Consider the following 20551-nt stretch of genomic DNA (forward strand, 5'->3'; position numbering starts at 1 on the left):
GGGGACTGTTTGGCCTTTATATTGGCCTTTTTCAGTAATATGGCTAACACTGAATAGTTTGATTGATTACTTCAACACAATGTTTAGTATTAAATGTAGAGATTTGGGTATGTTCCCCCTTTCTCTGAACCTATAATTTTTTATGTCCTTGATGAAAATTTGACATAAATAAAACAGGAATGTGTACTATATTTCACAACAAAGTGGCTTACATGACCAAACTTTATTAAAAGGAATGCTTTCTCAAATAACATTTTTCCAACCACAAAGATGTATGCAAACATAGAGTTGTGTCTTACGTCAGGCAGAAAAATAAACTCGAGAACAAAGAAATACTTTTTCCTTCTTTAATCGTTCAGTTAACAAGTGGAAAATAAACCTAAGCTTATTTTTAGTCTTCATTGTGAGAATCAAATTCTTTACATTTTGATTCTTATTGCTCCCTTGCCTCCTTCTTTTCTCTGTTTATGAACTCTCAAGGGATTGTTAATGCCAATCTGACTGAAGAAGACGACCCAACCAAATGTCAAAATGTATTTATCTGTACAAGACTGAGGGGAAATCACCAAGCTGATACCTTAGAGAGAAAAACACAACTGTTCCATCTTTCCAGCAGTCTAAGAAATATGAGTGTCCCCAAAAAGAAATAAAATATGCAAAGTCATATTTCCAATGAGTACTAAGTCTTCTTGGATAAAATGAAATGAAGTTAATATGAATCCTGTTTAACTATAAATTTATTAATTAAAGACCAGAAGGATTACTTAGTTATTACTATTCACCAAGCCTATTCCTTAGGGGGATCTTTCCATTCAAAATACTTTAAGTGAAGAACCTATTGCATAGCCATGTTGGAATTCCAACAGCACACTATAGAGGGCCTGGTATATGGCTAGTGCTTAGTAAGTGTGTTGGATTAAATAATATTATTTATCTCAATGTTCTGTCTTTTAATACATTGTCTGACCATAACAGGTCACTGTTGCTTAGTTATGGATGACAACAATAAAAATTAATACCTTCCAATACCGTGTGCATTTATTGTACATTCTAGGACCAGCATATAATCATTCTTGGATACTGCTAAGATAAAACCAGTCCCAAAGGTAGAATAGAATCTCCTTGACCATAAAAGCTTGCTGCATACTTTGTTCCCAACACATAACTGTTCCAGTCTTAACGTTTCCAGTCATTGAAATGTGTCAAAGCTCCTATTTGGTCTCCAGCATGAGAAGGCCTCCACCATTTAAGGAGGAGAAATGTGGTAAATAATAAAAAATAGTCTCACCATTCCATCTAATATACAGGTTGGGTCAAAGAAATGCAAGAAGATAAATAAACACCAAGTGTCTGCAAACACTCCTCAATGAGTGAACATCATGGTTGACTCACTGTGGGAGGAGAACAAATATGCAGAGCTCATGCCTGGATTCTCAACCATAGCAGGGTGTTCTTTCATAGGTTTGCTGTCTTTCTGGTTGTATAGTGCAGAATAGCAGAAGCTCCCGGTGACAACATGACCTCACTGTTATAGGCCCCCTTAGCCAAGCTTTCTTAGCTGAGAGTGGCCAAGAGGATAGCCTTAGGAAAGACGGTGTGGATGTGCATGGTTATCTTTGTCAAATAGGATGTCCCAGCTATGAAAGAAAGTTTTATTGAGAAAAGACAAAAATATTTTACCGAAACATATCCATTAGAGGAATAAATTCTGGAGAACTATCATATAGCATGGTGACTATAATTATAATGTACTGTATATTTGAAATGCTAAGAAAGATTTTAAATGTTTTCATCACACAAAAAAATAATGATTATGTAAGGTGAGGATTATGTTAATTAGCTTGAAGTCAAGCTTGAAGTCAACTAAGTTATATCACAGGGTATAAATAGTAAAATCTAAAAACCGAAAAAAAAAAGAATTCTGATTTGAGGCTTCCATGTGTCTACTATGTTTTGTTGGTCATTTCTGATAATTCTGACTTCAAGCTAATTAACATAATCATTCCACACCATGTGCAGATATCAAAACATCACATTTTACCTCATAAATACATACACTTTTTATTTGTCAATGAAAATAAATATACAATAATAATAAGTAATTTTAAAGTCCTCCTTTCCCAAAAAACATATTTTAATTGGCTTGATATAATAATTATAAATATTTATGAAGTACCCAGAATATATCTGACATGGTGCTAATAATTGTAGTATATACAAGTTCTCACTTATAGCAATAATTCTATAGGATACAAATGACAAAAACAAGGCTTAGAGGGAAGTAACTTGTCCTAGTTTACATACCTAGCAAGTTAGCAAGTAGTAGATTCGTTTTCCATTTTAATTGGACTATTGAAATACCACCTTTCAGATGGTAATCCTGCCCCAGTTTCTTACTCTAGTCCCGTCTTTCAACACACACACACACACACACACACACACACACACACACACCCTCCTTTTCTGTCATTGTCACCAATGTGATCACACTATAGCAGAGATATGGTTATGAACTCATTATTATTAAAAAGAAAACAGTGACCTACACTGCAACTCTTCTGCTCAATAACCAACTGTAGCTTCCTACTGTTCACGGGACAAAGTGCTCTGTTTGGTATTCAAGTTGCTTCAAAATGTAATCCTCACGCATGAAACTTTTTCTTTCCATGTATTTCATGCATCTACCAAACTTACTTTCCCTGTATATCCTCAGCAGTTTCTCACATCAGGACTTTGCTCATGTGGTTTTCTAGATTTGAAAAACTCTTCGCCCAATTTTAAAACTGGCATTCAAACCCATTTATCTTTTAAGACTCAGTGGAAATGTTACTTTACTTAAGACGTAAAAGGGTTTAAGAAAGATTCAAATATGATCTTCCTTAACCCTTCAAAGATAAAGATAAATCCTCAAAGTGAACACACAAAAAAGTTAGTGATGTTGGCCCCTGTCGATAAAAACAAACAACAAACAACCACAAACTAAGTTATATCACAGGGTACAAATAGTAAAATCTAAAAACTGAAAAAAAAAAACCGAATCCTGATTTGAGGCTTCCATTTATCTACTATATTTTGTTGATCATTTCTGATAAGTATAATAACAATGTTGAAATAAATGTATGTGTTCTTTGAAAATTTCCATGTCTATAGATTTTTGTTGGCTATTTCACTTCTTTACTCCTTCTCAGGATTTTATCTATAGTTAAAACATCCTAGCAAATCACTAAAACTGTTTCTAGGTATGTAAAATTGTATACTAATTATTCTGTGTTTGCCTAACATAGTTTGTTGTGTAGACCAAATTCGTTAATTCATCCAATATACTTTTATAGCATATTTAAACATGTCAGGATTATGCTGTGAAGAAAAAATATGCTTGAGATACTTTGTACATTATTCAGTCCTTCACAATATAATCAGTGGTCAAGGTGAAAGCCCTTTGAAAACTCTAAAATGTTTCACTGTATAAGGCATTGTTAAAGTTGTGTAATGAATACTTACAGATACATCATTAACCTTTGAGGTCAATGCCATAACAACCTCCATCTGCTATCCAACAATTGTCCTTTAGAGAGAATTGTGTAAAAAAAAAAAAAAAAAAGAATCCGTGGAATAAGACTCATTGCTTATTAGTGTTATTTGGCACGTCTTTCTTAAGTTCTTATAAGTTGGTTTAGTCCTAATTTTGACAGTGAGATATCTCCAAAAATAGAATTAGTAACATATTATTAGTAGTCAACATCGTTTAGATTTTGTAAAATATTAAATCACTGTTTAACTGTAACCACAGTTGTAGTTAAAATGGGAGGGATCTAGATCCACCTATGATTTTCCTGGAGGACAGCTTTCCATGGTGATGTTGGGAGGGAAAAAGGTTCTTAACATATTAGAATGAGCAAACATTGGCATCTGACTTCCCACAGTGCTGGCAATCACTGTAAAGTACAACCTAACCCTGTTCACTAGTGTTTGCACTCAGATTTAAGTACTGGCATTACAGGTGAGGCAATAGGCTAATCAATAGAGCTTCTTTTGTGGTTGTTAATTTAATATTGGTTCATGCCCACGCTGGAGTCTGCTCTTACACGCATTTACTGGCAAGTGTATATTGAGACAGCACTTTTTTTTTTGGTTTCTCATAGTTTTAGGGATATTTCATTTTCAGGTTCTTTCAGGGCAACCATTACATGACTCATCCAATGGACATTTAATCGCCATGTTTTCATTTTCTGTTCTTTGCTTTCTGTGGTACTTTCAGATCACGAATCCCTCATGGCAGCTGGTATTCTTAGGAAACGGTTTAATTTCAATGTTGGAATGAAATCAAAACAAAAATATTCTTATGACGACAAATCTGAGCCTACTCAAGGAAGTTTTTATTAACAAAAATAAAAAAGTATACATTTTAAGATTCACTTTAAATTTTTGAAAAATGTTCCAGTTTTTGGCAGACGAGGCACATCTTGTTTTATTTCATTTCACTTTATTGTGCTTGGCAGATGCTGTGTTTTTTACAAATTGGAAGTTTGTAACAACTCTGTGTGGAACAAGCCTATCTATGCATCAGCGCCGTTCTTCCCACAGCAAGTGCTCAGATTTTTGTCTCTGTGTCACATATTGGTGACTCTAGCAATATATCCAGCTTCTTCATAATCATGATATCTATTACAGTGATCTGTGATCAGTGATCTTTGGTGTTACTGCTTTGGGGCACCATGAACCACACCCATATAAGACAGTGAAGTAATTGATAAATGCTGTGTGTGTTCTGACTGCTCCACTAACTGGCCATTCTCTGACCTCTTTCCTTCCACTTCAGCCTCCCTATTCCCTGAGACATCCCAGTATTAAAATTAAGCCAGGCTGGGCACTGTGGCTCATGCCTGTAATCCCATCAATTTGGGAGGTCGAGGCGGGCAGGTCACTTGAGGTCAGGAGTCTGAGAGCAGCCTGGCCAACATGGCAAAACCGTGTCTCTACTAAAAATACAAAAATTAGCTTTGTATGGTCCCAGCTACTCAGGAGGCTGAGGCAAGAGAATCGCTTGAACCTGGGAGGCAGAAGTTGCAGCGAACCAAGATTGCACCACTGTACTCCAGCCTGGGTGATAGAGTGAGACTCTGCCTCAAAAATAAATAAATTAAAAATAAAATAGAGCCAAATAATAACCCTAAAATGGCCTCTAAGTGTTTACATGAATGGAAGAGTCACATGCCTCTCACTTTCAATCAAAAAATAGAAAGGATGAAGTGAGGGGAAGACAGGTTGAAAGCTGAAATAGGCCCAAAGCTAGGTCTCTTGTTCCAACGTTTAGCCAAATTATGACTGCAAAGGAAAAATTACTGAAGTCTGTTAAAAATGCCATTCCAGTGAACACACAAATAAAAAAAGTAAATCTGCTGTATTGCTGGTATGGAGAAAGTTCGAGAAGTCTGGATAGAGGATCAAACAAGTCACAACATTCCCTTAAACCAAAGCCCAATCCAGAGCAAGACCATACTGTGATCCATAAGATACTATACACTGAGGTGAGGAGGCTAAAGAAGAAAAGTCAGAAGCTGGCAAAAGTTTGGTTCATGAGATTTAAGCAAAGAAGTCATTTTCATAACACGAAAGCACAAGATGAGGCAGCAAGTGCTGACACAGAAGTTGCAGCGAGTTAGCCAAAAGATCTCGCTAGGATAGCTGATAAAGGTGGCTAGATACTAAACAACATATTTTATTTTTGTTTTGAGGTTTTAATATTTATTACACATTCACTGAAGATAACTGCTAAGCCCTCAAATATTGGGATGTCTCAGGGAATGAGGAGGCTGAAGTGGAAGGAAAGAGGTCAGAGAATGGCCAGTTGCTGGAGCAGTCAGAACACACACAGCATTTATCAATTACTTCACTGTCTTATATGGGTGTGGTTCAGAGTATCACACAATTTCATCTTCAAGGACTACAGAAATAGACCAACTGTATATAAACAATCTTGTGGAAATATGTAGGAGAGAATGGTAATTTGGGTGAGAAAAATATGACACTAGAGGGTGTGGGATGGACAATGCTGCACAAGCAAAAGTTCAGAGGCTTGAAAATATGGTCAGCTATGAATCTCTATTTCACCCAATAGCCTTAGCCCTTAGTCACCATGCCCTCCATCATCTTTTACCTCTGCTTCTTCTATTTTTGCCACTTGTCCCTTGCAACTCTCTCAACTCCCTTGCCTCTAGTTTACTCTTCTTCTCATTTACTACAGCTTAATGTTTTGTGGGGAGTACTGTAGCAAAGCTATTTCAAAAGCAGGAAAAGTCCAACTGATCCAATAAGTTTACAAATAGAAATTTATACTAACAGGGATGCTTTCAAAATCTTAAATTACATAAGTGTTATTTATATTAGCACAAAGTTTATTTAAACCTCAATACTTGACAATAGGACACTGTTGGATAATTTAACAAACATCCTCATAAGAAATTATTAAACATTAAAATTTGTTTTTCAATAAATATTTAATAATAAGGTAGATAACATGCTTTTCTCACATGGAATTTTATGTAACTGCAGCTAAAGCAAAACATCCTGTTCACTGGGTAAAAGACAGACACGGACCTACTTTATGTGCTTATACTTCAGTGCAATTAAAAAAATACTGTAATTGTAATTTCAGAACTTCAAAATTCTGTTAAGTACCAGTGTTCTCTCTTTTTTTTCATATGGGAAAAGAAAATTCCTTTGAAAACCATTTGAAGCTTGGACAAAAATTCCACAGCTATATTCCTCAGGATCACTTTGCAGAGTCTTCAAGACTCAGATACAGCGAAGCTTCAACTTAACCTTTCAGAGAAGATATTCTATTAATAGCTTCCATGATCTCGTCAACCAAGAGAAGGTTGGTGGCAATCACAGTGCAGGAGTGAAGAAGCTGTTTCTTTCATCAATAGTTATCCCATACTCCTATTTCTGCTGCTACCATTGGTTCACCTATGTTGAGGTCCACATCCACAAGCAGACTGATTCTGAATATTCTGCTTGAATTTCAACTAATGTTCTTGAAGATCAAAAGCAGAATTCTGAGCAAGAACCTTGGGAATAATCGAGCAATGCATCAGTAAATGCTTGAATTCCAAGCTGTTCACTGGCCTTTACGCTGGGCTTATATTTAATTAGGGCTTCTGCCATTGCCACTTCCACAGCACCAACACCTGGAACTACACAGCCATCATGAATAGCTCTTCTGATAGCCCTCAAGCCATCTCTGATGGCGTCTTTGGTTTGAGAGAGTGTGTGCTTATCTGATCCTTTGATCAATGATGTGACAGAGTGAGGATTGTTACATTTCTCAATACAGGTAAACTTCTCTTCTCTCAATGTATACTCATGCACAAGAACTGCAAGTCCCAAGCAGTTGGGATTTAGGTCATCAAAATAAATCAGAGCTACCCTGCCACAAGCAAGAGTCAGCCTGTCCATATTTCTACTTTTAGCTCTGTGCAGATCTACTACACCTTCTTTTGCAAGAGCGTCTAAGGAAAAGAGATCAATTTACTTTTGATAATAACAACAAATCCTTTAACTGAATCACCGCAGATTTTCCTTTTCAGTTCTTTTTTTTTTTTTTTGAGACGGAGTCTCGCTCTCACCCAGGCTGGAGTGCAGTGGCGCGATCTAGGCTCACTGCAAGCTCTGCCTCCTGGGTTCACACCATTCTCCTTCCTCAGCTTCCTGAGTAGCTGGGACCACAGGCGCCCGCCATCACACCCGGCTAATTTTTTTGTTTTTTTTTTTAGTAAAGGTTTCACCCTGTTAGCCAGGATGGTCTCGATCTCCTGACCTCGTGAACCGCCTGCCTCGGCCTCCCAAAGTGCTGGGATTACAGGCCTGAGCCAACGCACCTGGCCAGTTCTATCATTTTTTAACTATATGTTCAATGAACTTTCTTTCTGATTTTATGATTTTTTCTCTCTCTTCTTCACTCTTGTAAATAAAAAGGCCAGAATTTACTCCCTTTTTTCTTGTTCTAATGACACACTACACTTGAGGATGTATGCATCTTCCGCCCTTTTCTTCATATCAGGATGCCGTGCTCCATGGTCCAAAACAGGCCTCTAAGCTTGTATCAGTTTCAGGTTTATTTTTCATCTCTATGAGGAGATCAATAGGTTCATCTTGTTTTTTAATGGCCAAAATGGTGTCCACTACAGCCTACGTTAAGACGTCTGCAAGTTCAGCGTGAACTTTAGTATGAAGAGATGTACTGGTCACATATCTTAAGTGTTTCTATGTGCATCTCTCTGCTTACTTTTACTTGTTCCAAGAACTGAAGGGCCCTTTCCTTTGGAGTCTCAAATCCTTCAGTGATTATTCTGGGATGAAGGCCTTCAGAAATGTAGAGGTCGGACTGTTTCAGTAGCTCTCTAATTATTAGGACACTGTAAGTCATACCATCACCGGTTATATCATCCTGAGCTGTTGCTACTTTTGCTATTAAGGATACATTTAATAGCATTTGCACTTCGTGAATTTGCATTTTGTGACGCGACACATAGCTGTCTTTAGTAAGTTTGATTTGTCCAGCACCAGAAACAGGCGTCCTCATGGTGCCCTTGGATCCCAGGTTGGTCCTCAGTATGTCCTGTAGCCCCCGCACCACACTGATGTTGAGCACCAAAACCACCTGCACTTGGGCCACCCCAGCCTTGGGGTTCTGGGTCTTCCTGGCAGCCACGGCTGCTCAAGAGGAGGAAGAGCAAAAGACCTGTGTTGAGATCCCAGAGCCAGCGCAGGCTACAGAAGATCTGAATACTGTCTCCCACTATCCGGGTCTTCTGAAGATTTTTAGTATACTTAAAACAACCTTCTGTGGGGAGAAGATGCCATCTAGAACTTTCATAAAGAGTGGAAGTCAATTCCTAGTTTCAAAGCTTCCAAGAATAGGCTGACTCTCTTGTGAGGGGCTAATGCAGATGTGACTTTAAGTTGAAGCCAAATTTCATTCATCATTCTGAAAATCCTAGGGTTCACAAGAATTATGCTAAATCTACTCTGAAGATGTGACTCTATTACTGCAAGTTCATGATAGAACTTGAATGGGTGAAGAGTTTCTTCTTATGAATGAGCCAAAAAAAGTGTTTTGTTTTTTAAAGATGGAATCTACTCCTGGTGGACATGCTGTAAGTATTTTGAAATGACAGCAAAGGATTTAGAATATTACATAAACTCGGTTGATAAAGCAGTGGCAGGGTTTGCAGGACTAACTTCAATTCTGAGAGAAGTTTTACAGCATCACACACTACAGAGACATCTTTTGGGACAAGAATGTTCTTGAGTCAACTGATGGAACAAACTTCATTATTGTTTTATTTTAAGAAATCCTCACAGCTTCCCCAACCTTCAGCAACCACCACTCTGATCAGTCAAAAACCATCAACATTGACGTAAGATCCTACACCAGCAAAACGATTAGGATCTGCTGAAGGCCCTGGTGATGGTTAGCATTTTTTAGCAAGAGCATTTTTATTTAAGGTGTATGTACATTGTTTTGTTGATATAACACTATTGCATACTTAATAGAATATAGTATATCACAAACATAACATTTATATGCACAAGAACACCCAAATTTTTGTTTGGCTCACTTTATTGCAAAATTCACTTTATTGCAGTGATCTGGAACTGAATTGCTAATATCTAAGGTATGTCTGTATTGGAAAATCATTTGAAAGCCGTGTTTTACTATAGAGCACCTTTGGAATAGTAAGTCAGAAAGGTCTATAGGAATTGTCTCCTTCCAATCTTTGTACCTCAGAGATAGAGGAAATGAAGTCTATGGAAGCAATTTAACTTGGCTATGGTGACTGCTCAACTTAGCCGCAAAGCCCAAGCCCCCAGCGCTGTTTCAGCACACTTCACTATCTCACACAAAGTGGGTTCTTACAACTTTACTTTGCGAATTAAAAGCACATTCTCATCTGATAATATACTTCTGACATTGTCGTTGGAAAAGTACAAATGTTAGCCTGGCGAGGTGGCGGCGCCTGTAGTCCCAGCTACCTGGGAGGCTGAGCCAGGAGAATGGCGTGAACCCGGGAGGCGGAGCTTGCAGTGAGCTGAGATCCAGCCACTGCACTCCAGCCTGGGCGACAGAGCGAGACTCCGTCTCAAAAAAAAAAAAAAAAAAAAAAAAAAGAAAAGAAAAGAAAAGTACAAATGCATACAATGAAAGGAATGACTTTTCAGATTCTCTAGATTATTTTCTGATGGTTTAGCAATTACATGTAGATAATCCGAAACATTAAAAGAAACAAAGAATATAATTCACGCAGGGCATAGATTATGCCAGACTCTTAAAAAAGGAATTTAAGATAAGTTCTGAAGAATGATGATGAAGTGTCAATCAATTGGCAGTAGTAGGAAGAGCATCCCAGGCAAAGAGAATAGCATAAGCCAAATCCTTAAAGTAGGAAATCTCCCAGCACTTTTTCAAATGTGAAATAAAACCATTATGGTTGGAGCACAGCGAGTGAAGCAAAAGCTGATGTTGAAAAAGTGGATAAACATCAGCCTATTCAGCCCTTATGGACCATGCTGAGGAATTATATTTTACCTTTTATTGTTATAGAAGAACTTTAAAACATCTTAAGCAAGGAAAGGGGATGATATAAATTTTAGAAAAGATTCTTCTCAGTTCCATATGCATTATTTGTAAGAAGAGATGAAGAATGGAGGTGAGATCATCAGGTAGGAGGTTTATTGTGATAAGCCAAGAGAATACTTGTGATTATTTGAAGACTAGAAAGGTAGCAGTGGAGTTGGAGAAGAATGCACAGACTTGAAGTTGATTTTGGAAGTAGAACTAACAGATTTCGAACAAGCTTCTCTGGTTAGACTAAAATGTTTATGCAAAATTATATAATCAAGTAATATTGCTTATTTGATTATATAATTTGATATACCTCTTTTATTGATTCCTTCTTCACTTATACAGACCAGAAACTGTCAGATCCTCACAAACTGTCAGAGAAGCTATTATCTAGGCTTTATTTTGTCCCCAGGGCACACATCTTTAGTCAGTGTCTATAAAATCCACCTTCTGCACATTCAGATTCTGATTTATCCACTCAACAGTTGTGAGAATATGGACAAGTCATAAAACCCTTTAAATTCATTTCCACGAGGAAAAGAAAACACTTCCCACTAGCCTCCCCCCATCTTAATTTGGTATTTGCTGTGAGGCTTAGTAAGATAATAGGGACATCTTAGTTTCCAAAAAATTAAAAGCCCTTTTATCACACTTCTCCCTTAAACACACACACACACACACACACACATATTTAAAACCACTAAAGAGATGTTTAAAGACACAAATATACAAGGACAATATTGGAAGAGACTTTTCTTTCAACCTTATCAGCCTAAGGAGAAAGACTAACATCATATAAAGAATTCAAGCAAGTCTCCTTAGAGGTAACAAGTGCTACCTAAGCCAAGCACTCAGAGAATTTAATCCACTTTTGGATCTGATTCATTGGAGGAAATGGGCTGGGAGCGGTGACTCACACCTGTAATCCCAGCACTTTGGCAGGCCAAGGGGAGCGGATCACGAGGTCAAGAGATCGAGACAATCTTGACCAACATGGTGAAACCCATTCTCTACTAAAAATACAAACATTATCTGGCCATGGTGGCTTGTGCCAGTAGTCCCAGCTACTTGTGAGGCTGAGGCAAAAGAATCGCTTGAACCCAGGAGGCGGAGGTCGCAGTGAGCCAAGATCACGCCACTGCACTCCAGCCTGGTGATAGAGTGAGACTCCATCTCAAAAAAAAAAAGGAAATGACAACTGCCAAGGATGGACAAATATCCAAAGGTCACCTCTAATATGAAAGTTATAGGCAGAAATAAACAGAATAAAAAACAACTTGGAAGGAACAGAGCTTATGTGAACAGAAAACAGGAAGACCTTTAGTAGAACTGTAATTTTAATCTTCAGAGAAATAAGAAAAACATTTCAGCCAGCCATGAAACAAGAAGTGCTGTAACAAAATCAAAGAACAAAAACATGAAAGAGTAGAGGTGAGGAACTCAATAGAAAATTTGAAAAAAAAAAAAAAAAAAAAAAACAAGTTCAGGAAATGATGAAAAGAGAACAGCAAGTTGAGAAAATAGAACATGGGAAAAAATATTAAAAATTATGGAATGAGTTCAGGAGGTCCCACATATAAGTGAGAGGACCTCTAGAAAGAGAACAAAAAAAGAAAAGGAAATTACTTACAAAATACGTTGGAAAAAAATTCCTGAAATATATACTGCTAACTGATATAAGTGGAATAAAACACATCCAAATTGAGGAAATACAAGGACATAGAATGCAAAGAGAAAAATCTTACAGCCTTCCAGGGAAGAGAAAATAAAATTAGATATCACATATAAGATTGGGATTCAAAGTGTCTTTGGAGTTCTCAAAAAACAATACTTGCGCAACGCCGTCAAAATTGTAAGCTAAATAACAAAAAACCTAAAATTTTAATCCAGACTAATTAAAAATTAAATCTGATAATATAATAACAACATTTTAGTTTAGTTTGCAACATAAAGTTCATGAACCATTGCTCAAAAAGCTTCTGATTTTGTGTTTCACTTCAATACAGGATCTAGGGGATCTAACACAGGAGACAAGTAAGCGGAATCCTCAGGGTCATGCTGAAGGGCAATTCCAGATGACAATTGAATAGACATAAACAGCAACTAGTTAGATTAAGCAGTGTGACCCAAGAAACAGACATGCTAATGGCTATTACTACTAAGAATCCTTCAGCTCTGGGATACCTGGCTCAGGTTACTATCAGCTTGGACCATATGCTGATGAAGTCCCCACTCTTGCTTGTAGGCACTGTTGTCAGCTGAGGACATTCACTCTACCACACTGAAATTTTTCTGAGATCTGGAAGTTGGTCATGGTGAGCTCAGAAGAAAAAACAAATCAAACCATCCCACTCTCAAACCATATTCATGCCAGATATCCAGTATTCGGCTCATTTTACAGATCTGTCAGATGCCAGACTGTGGAGCTTTCTTTATTTCCCTGGGCTCATTCACTACCTTTCCCATTTAATTCTCCAAAAGAAATTCTTATAACTTCAAAAGGAAGCTGAAAGATATACTATGATCTAAAGACTCCACCTAAACTATTTTCTACTAGGATCCTTGTTCTGATGACAATGTGGCTTTTCTTACAGAGTCTTTGGTGTTTCTCACTCAATTTTTCTACGTAAAGATTTTCATATTTATTTATGTATAAATAATTGAAAAATAATTCTAGAATCACTAAGAAAAAGACATGCAAGATGTGTGATGCTTAGCATAGTTCCTGATACATAGTGAAATTTCAATATATCAAAAGCACAATTGTTCAAATTTTATGTAGTCCTTAAATTTCTTGGATTTTCATGAAAGCTTCTGTTTGTCCACTCACACCAATGCCTAAAGGCTGAATGATTAGTGACCTTTCCTTGGTGTTTTCAACTCCCCTCTAGACCTTCACTTTTTCAGTTCTTACAGTATTGGATGAGGTCTAATTTTTACATTAAATCCCATATTCACATAATACCCATGGAGGCTTTGTTTCCCTGACCAATAAAATTGTGATAATGTGCTCTAAGGTCTCTTCCAAATCCGACGTTCTATGATTCTCTTAATTCCGTCCCACATGATATTGTATGATTTACGTACATCTCAGTAAATAGGCAAGGAGCAGATTCAGGCCCATTCATTCATTTTCAGCAGACAACAAGGAAGTTCAGCCCACTATAAGTCTTCATGTACTTCCCAGAACACCAAGAACCGAGTTCTCAGATTTCAAATATATAACCAATAAAAGAGTTTACAATGACTGCATACGAGTTAAATAGACACACAGGCTCACCTGCATAATAGTATATATTTAGAGTACATGTGCTTAAAATAAGTTAAATAAGAAATAACAACTCCTTCTATTCAGCTGCTTAAGTATACAAAGATAAAATGGAAACTAAAGATTTGTACAATGACTAAGGCCAAGCTGTCTCCACCCATCAACTCCTTCCCATTAATCCTCAATTGTTGCAAAAATATTTAGCTTATATTTAGCTTGTACCCGAAGGAGAACAATATCTCAGAAACTATTCCAAGACAATAAATCAAGAAAGCTGGTTTGTTCACATTTTTTCTTTTTTTCTTTTTTTTTTTTTTTTTTGCCCTTCTTGAGGTAAACCTCCCACAGAGAAAGTTATGCCATGCGAGGGATTCAGCATAATGAATGAAAATAAATTTGTCACCCATGGATTCTTTTCTGTGGCACAGTTCCAACCCACAAGGCTGGACAGAAAAAAAGTGTGTACTTGTGTGTGTGTTTGTATTTGTGTTGCATGGTTTCTTAACTTTATAATTGCAGCTGTTCAAACATTTATCATTTTATGCTACAAAATAAGGAATTCACCGGAGCACAGAGAAGCACATATTCTTCCATCAGTTTAGCATTTGTTCTGAGACTTAAACAAAATAAATTAAGAATGCATGTGATTTGCATGTAAACTAGTCTGGCTCCTCCAAATAAATTCCAAAATTATTCTTTCTTTGCAGGTTGCTTCTGCTGAAAGCATTACCAATCCACCTTTGAATGCCACTTTAGTTATGAAAGTTATTTCACAGTTTAAAAAATGCTTTTATATACGTAAAATAGGGCAGCAGAATATAGGAGGAAGAGACACTGCCTTTGGAGTCCGAAGATCCTTACCATCTGTGCAACAAAGTGGGTGGGACAGTGGAGGTGGGAGCCTCCACTATTTTGAACCTCGAGTTTCTTGGAAAATTTCTGTCAAGCTTAGATGAGATCATTCATGTGAAGGTGATTTGTGAAAGGTCTGGCATGAGGCAAACAAAGAGTATTAAATCAAAAGGCATGCATTCAATTTGCATTTTATAGATAAGAATCAGTCATTAAATGGTCCACTAAAAATTAAACAGAGGCATATCAAAATGAGAAATACAAAGTCTTGACTCCAAGTGCAATATTCTCTCCACTCCATCTCACTGCCCCTTGTTATTTTACTCTCCTTTTCTTGAAATATTTTTTCTCCTTAGTATAGACTACATCATCTAATGTAGAAATGATAAAAAAAAAGAAGAGCATATGATTGGAATTTATAACTTTCTGAGTTTAAATCTGTGTTCCCTCTCTCTCTCACTTGTTTTGTGACTTTTGAGTATATTAACTTCTCTTTGCCTCAATTTTACCATCAGTAAAATTAGGATAAAATTGGCATCGACATCATAGTGCTGTTTTGAAGATTATATGATCCAGCAAATGTAAAGTACTTAGAATAATGCCTGGTAGGTAGAAAGCATTCAACAAATGTTAACTGTTTTTATGTAAATGATCCTGTAGTGTCACCATGTTAATGTGATCTATTGTGCTGGATTTGCCATAATAGTCAAAGCAACATCACTCATACCTGGTACCTTAAAAGCATTGGTGATGAGGCAGGAATAATATGAGTAGGATTATGTTGTTTTCATTGTCAGAACCTGAGCAGAATATCTTAAAAGAAGTTCCAACTTCAAAATGTGCAACACCATTTAATGCTATTGCTGGAAAGTACAGAGTATATGGAACAACCATTTTTCAATAAAGGCATGCAATTTCTCTTCCTAAACTAAATACCTGAGACTGGGTAATTTGTAAAGGAAAGGAATTTATTTCCTACAGTTCTGGAGGCTGGGAAGTCCAAGGGCAAGGAAGTGCATCTGGTGAAGGGCTTCTTGCTGGTGGGGACTCTGCAGTGTTCCAAAACAAGGCAGGGCATCACATGGTGAGGAGTCAAGTTTGCTATATGGGCTTTTATAACAGACACGGTCTTGTGAGAACCCATTAATTCACTAATCCATGAATGGATTGATCATTTCATGAAGGCAGAGCACACATGACTCAGTAACCTCTTAAAGGCCCCACCTCTTAATACTGGTACATTGGGGAGTAAGTTTCAACATGAGTTTCAGAGGTGACAAACTCAAACCATAGCAATGTACATTACTTATTTCTTTTTGATTAAAACTGTAGAATCTTTGAAAGGGCTAAGAATGACTAGAAAACACACAAGACGAACTATTTTCTATGTGTAGACAAAATTATTTGGAAGCTAATTAGTCGAAGACCCCTTTGATATATCTATAGTAAGTGGGGTACACCCAAAAAACAAATTCTAAAATGTCAGGATGTAAAGGGAATTTGGGGTCACCCCTCTCCCCATCCCATTCAATAAATAATTTTCCTCTCTAGCATTTCCTATAAGCAATCTGCTAGCCATTATTTAATGTTTTCAGAGACAGAAAAATTGTCAACTACCAAGGAAGCCACCTTACCATCTGATAATTTAGATTTTAGAATGTTTTTATTTACTTTGAACACAATTTTGTTTCATAGTAACTTCCATACAGGAACTAATTCCTAGTCCAAAAAGAATGATAATATTCTATAAACAATAAGGACTATGAATAAGTACTATAAAACTTAAGTTGTGACTGGGCACAGTGGCTCATGCTGGGAATCCCAGCACTTTGGGAGGGTGAGGCAGGAAGATCCCTTAAGAATCTTCCAGGACATTGAGATCAGCCTAGACAACATAGTGAGACCACATCTCTACAAAAAATGAAAAAAAAAAATGGCCAGGCATCATGGCACATGCCTACTTCAGAGACTGAAGCGGAAGGATTACTTGAGCCCAGGAGGTTGAGATTGCAATGACCTGCGATCACACTACTGTACTCTAGCCTGGGTGACAGAGTGAGACCCTGTCTTTTTTTTTTTTTTTTTTTTTTTTTTTTTTTTTTTTTTTTTTTTTTTTTTGAGACGGAGTCTCGCTCTATCGCCCAGGCTGGAGTGCAGTGGCCAGATCTCAGCTCACTGCAAGCTCTGCCTCCCGGGTTTACGCCATTCTCCTGCCTCAGCCTCCCGAGTAGCTGGGACTATAGGCGCCCGCCACCTCGCCCGGCTAGTTTTTTGTATTTTTTAGTAGAGATGGGGTTTCACGGTGTTATCCAGGATGGTTTCGATCTCCTGACCTCGTGATCCACCCGTCTCGGCCTCCCAAAGTGCTGGGATTACAGGCTTGAGCCACCGCGCCCGGCCTGACCCTGTCTTAAAAAAAGAAAAACACGTTGTTATTAGTAAGCATTCTAAAATAAGCTATATTAGGTATCATGAGATGACTCTGACCATAATACTCCTGAAATTAGACATCTCAAGCTTCTTGTCATTTGCTACTGGTTTTTGCACTTAGTATGATTCATTCCCACCCTCATTTTTTGGCCAAGTACCATAGGTAAGGCGTCTATAGGACCAACTCACACTTCATCTCTGAGCCCACAGGACATTTTGAGTAGACATTTACTCCCTAGCGATCATTCATTTATGGATGAAATATTTGTTTCTATTTTACCCCACTTTGACCTACCTTTTCATTACTATTCACAATATTTCTGGACAAATTTAGCTAAGTATCACTTTCAAAAACAAAGTTTTTATTGCATAAAAGGGTCTTGTAGCACAGAGAAAGTTTAAGGTGACACGTCAGTGAGGAAGATTTAATAACAAAGTAAGCCTCATTCAGTCCTGGCCCCATGAACACGCTCTCGTGCTTCTTGGCTCGGTAACTTCCAACTTATCTTTAGGTATGTTTTGTCTCTTTTTTCTCAAGTTGAATGCATAGTTGATTTACTTTCAGTGATTTTTATTTTTTAATTAATATATTTATGGCAACATAATTTCTTCTCAATACTGTGTTGGCCTAATCTTACATATTTTCATATATGCTGTTATTGTATGTTCAGCAAATAATCAACATGTCTCAGAGATATGGCCAGCATAGCTGGCACACCATGTAACTGCCTATAATTGTAGTTTTCAGTCCCTCTTTAACCAAAGTTTTGCTTTTTAATTGTCTTCTTTTTATCTTTTTCACGTGGATGGTCTTCATCTATCTACCCTTTTGCTGTTAATTTCTCACTGTCATCACATTACGGTCAACAAATCTGATCTCTATTCTTTTTCACTTTTTAAAATTTACTAAAATTTTATATTTCTGTGGGTTGCAAAAATATCCACTTTTTTTGGGGCTGGCTCTGCCTTCTAGTTTAGAAATTTAGTATTCAGCTGTGTTCATTCTGCTATTTTAGCCCATCTGGGTTTTTTTCTGCATTTGTATTTTTATTTTTGAAGTCTTATTTTTCTTTTCAAAACAGTCTGATCATTTTTATGAATGTGGTATCCTCAAAAAAATTTAAAGGACAATAATTATATCTAGTGTTCTTCTGGTTCCTAACTTAAGACTTAGAGTTTAATTATTTGCTTTTTTTGATGTACAACTTTCTTAGTTATTCATATTTGAAATCCTAATTGGCAAATATTGGCCAATGAAGAATTTTTCACTCCAACTTAAATTTTTATTGCTGTAAAGATAAATCTGTACATGTAAATCATAACTCTTTGTGGCTATAAAGAAAAGGTTGGTCAGAGTGAAGGTTTACCGGGAAGCTTATACATACAGGTGTTGCCATGTCTTTATTTAAAATCTGAAACTACTGCAGCTATCTTGCAACCATAGGGACAAAGCCAAGACACCAAAAATGTCAGAGTAAAAAGGTTAAAAGGCTCTACTTTTTAATGTTATTGCTGTCACTGAATAAATGACCCTTGAGATGGCCTGTCTATGGATTTGTTATTCGTTATTGTAGTTTTAACACTTTTATATAGACTGTAAATTAACTTTTCCATAATTACAGCCAACTCATCCAAATTTATATACCACCTTCACTTTCCAAAAATTAATCAAAGCTGTCTTTTAAAATAACATATCACATCATACCACTCTTCTGCCTACATTTCTCCAGTTGCTTCTCATCTTATTTACAATAAAATCTGAACTCCTTGTCTGGCTTGTAAAAACTTACATAATCTAGGTCCTTCTTCCCCCTATGACCTACTCTTTACCATCACCTCACTTGCATTCTTTTAGATCCCAAACATTTTAAGCCCTTCCTTGCACTGCTTTTCTGTCTCTCAGGAAAGTTTTCTTCCTGATATCTAAACAGCTAGCTCCTTTTTATTTACCTATCAATTAAGAGATCAGTTTCTCAAAGAACTCTTCCATAACTACCCAGATTAGAGCAGTCACCAAGTAATTTTTCTATCACACGAACTTATCTATTATTTACATTGCATTTATCATAATCTGACATATTTCTTTTTAACAAATGGGTATTTATACCATATGCCTAGAATGGCATAATACATCCTCAGTAAATAGTTGTTGAAAAAATAAATGAATGTGCTCTTTATTGTTCAGAAACTTTTCACTGCTCTGATAAAATGGTGGTATTTTTGTCCAAGTACTCACACTGCTGTGGATTTATTTTTGTATCTATTACATCATTTCAGTAGCATTTGGGAAAAAGAGGTAGAAACACACATATACTCAGCAATAATTTAATAGGAAAAGAGACAACTTTCTAAAGTGTAATCATCTTTTCCTTTGAGCTTTTTAGTGATGTGAATAATACTGTTTGTTCATCTAATAAAAGAATAAGAATTTTTTTACACTTAAATTTTTATAGTCTCAATTCCTAAATGGAAGCAGGGAGCCAGAAAGGAAGATCATACATGAAGCACACACACAGAAGGTTCCCATTTAGTCCTTCTTGCTTTAGAATTATTCCTTTGCTTTGCTTTAAACAGATTATAATAAAATAGGCAGTTTCAAAAGCCAGGGACTGACTAGAAGAAAACACGTTAATGAGAATGCAACCTGGTTCTCAAGTTTTCTTACTTGAGACATGAGCGTAGGTCAGTAGTTCCCAGATTTTGCATAGGATAGATAATTACACTTTTTAAATTTAAGAACGCATTTTTATTTTGCCCAATTAAGACATTTATAAATACTCTATTGTTTTAAAATAAAGAACATTATGACATCAAAGATTGAAGAGAATATAATCTCAAAATAAAGAATACCTCTTTGAATGAAATACTTTTAGCTTTATGAAAAATTTACTTCATTGTTCCTTTTTCTTATTTTGCCGTGGGCCAGTGGAAAACTTACCTCTAGTTCTAGGTGCAGTAAGAAATTCCTGTGACTTAAGGCTCAATTTCACACTTTATGACCTCGAAAAATATCCCTTAACCTTCTAGAGACCCAGTTTCTTTTTTCTTTTTGTCTCTTTCTCCTTACATTAGTACAGAAGGGTAAAGACTGAGTGAAATAGTAATACTTTGAAACACTTTGTAAGCTGTAAATATCTCTATCTCTGCAAGCGATAAATATTTTCCTTAACTCATTCAGATTTTGCCAGTTTGATGACATTCATCCCTCTGTCAACAACTAGATTTCTTTTCAATCTCAACTAAATATAGATCACCCTTCACATTTCCATCACAGTGTTCCCCATCTGTGTCCTTAGTATCTCCCCCCTAACATGTGTGTTTCTCCCATTAAAACCTCTCTGGCCTGTCCTGCTTATATATACATAGTGAAGAAG

General features: G+C 36.7%; 1 pseudogene; it reads right to left on the minus strand.

Moving 5' to 3' along the window:
• Window positions 1-6817: 6817 nt before the first annotated feature.
• Window positions 6818-8707, minus strand: LOC104680047 (annotated as a pseudogene).
• Window positions 8708-20551: the final 11844 nt, after the last annotated feature.

Source organism: Rhinopithecus roxellana, chromosome 1, assembly GCF_007565055.1.
Source record: "Rhinopithecus roxellana isolate Shanxi Qingling chromosome 1, ASM756505v1, whole genome shotgun sequence".
Classification (NCBI taxonomy): Eukaryota; Metazoa; Chordata; class Mammalia; order Primates; family Cercopithecidae; genus Rhinopithecus; species Rhinopithecus roxellana.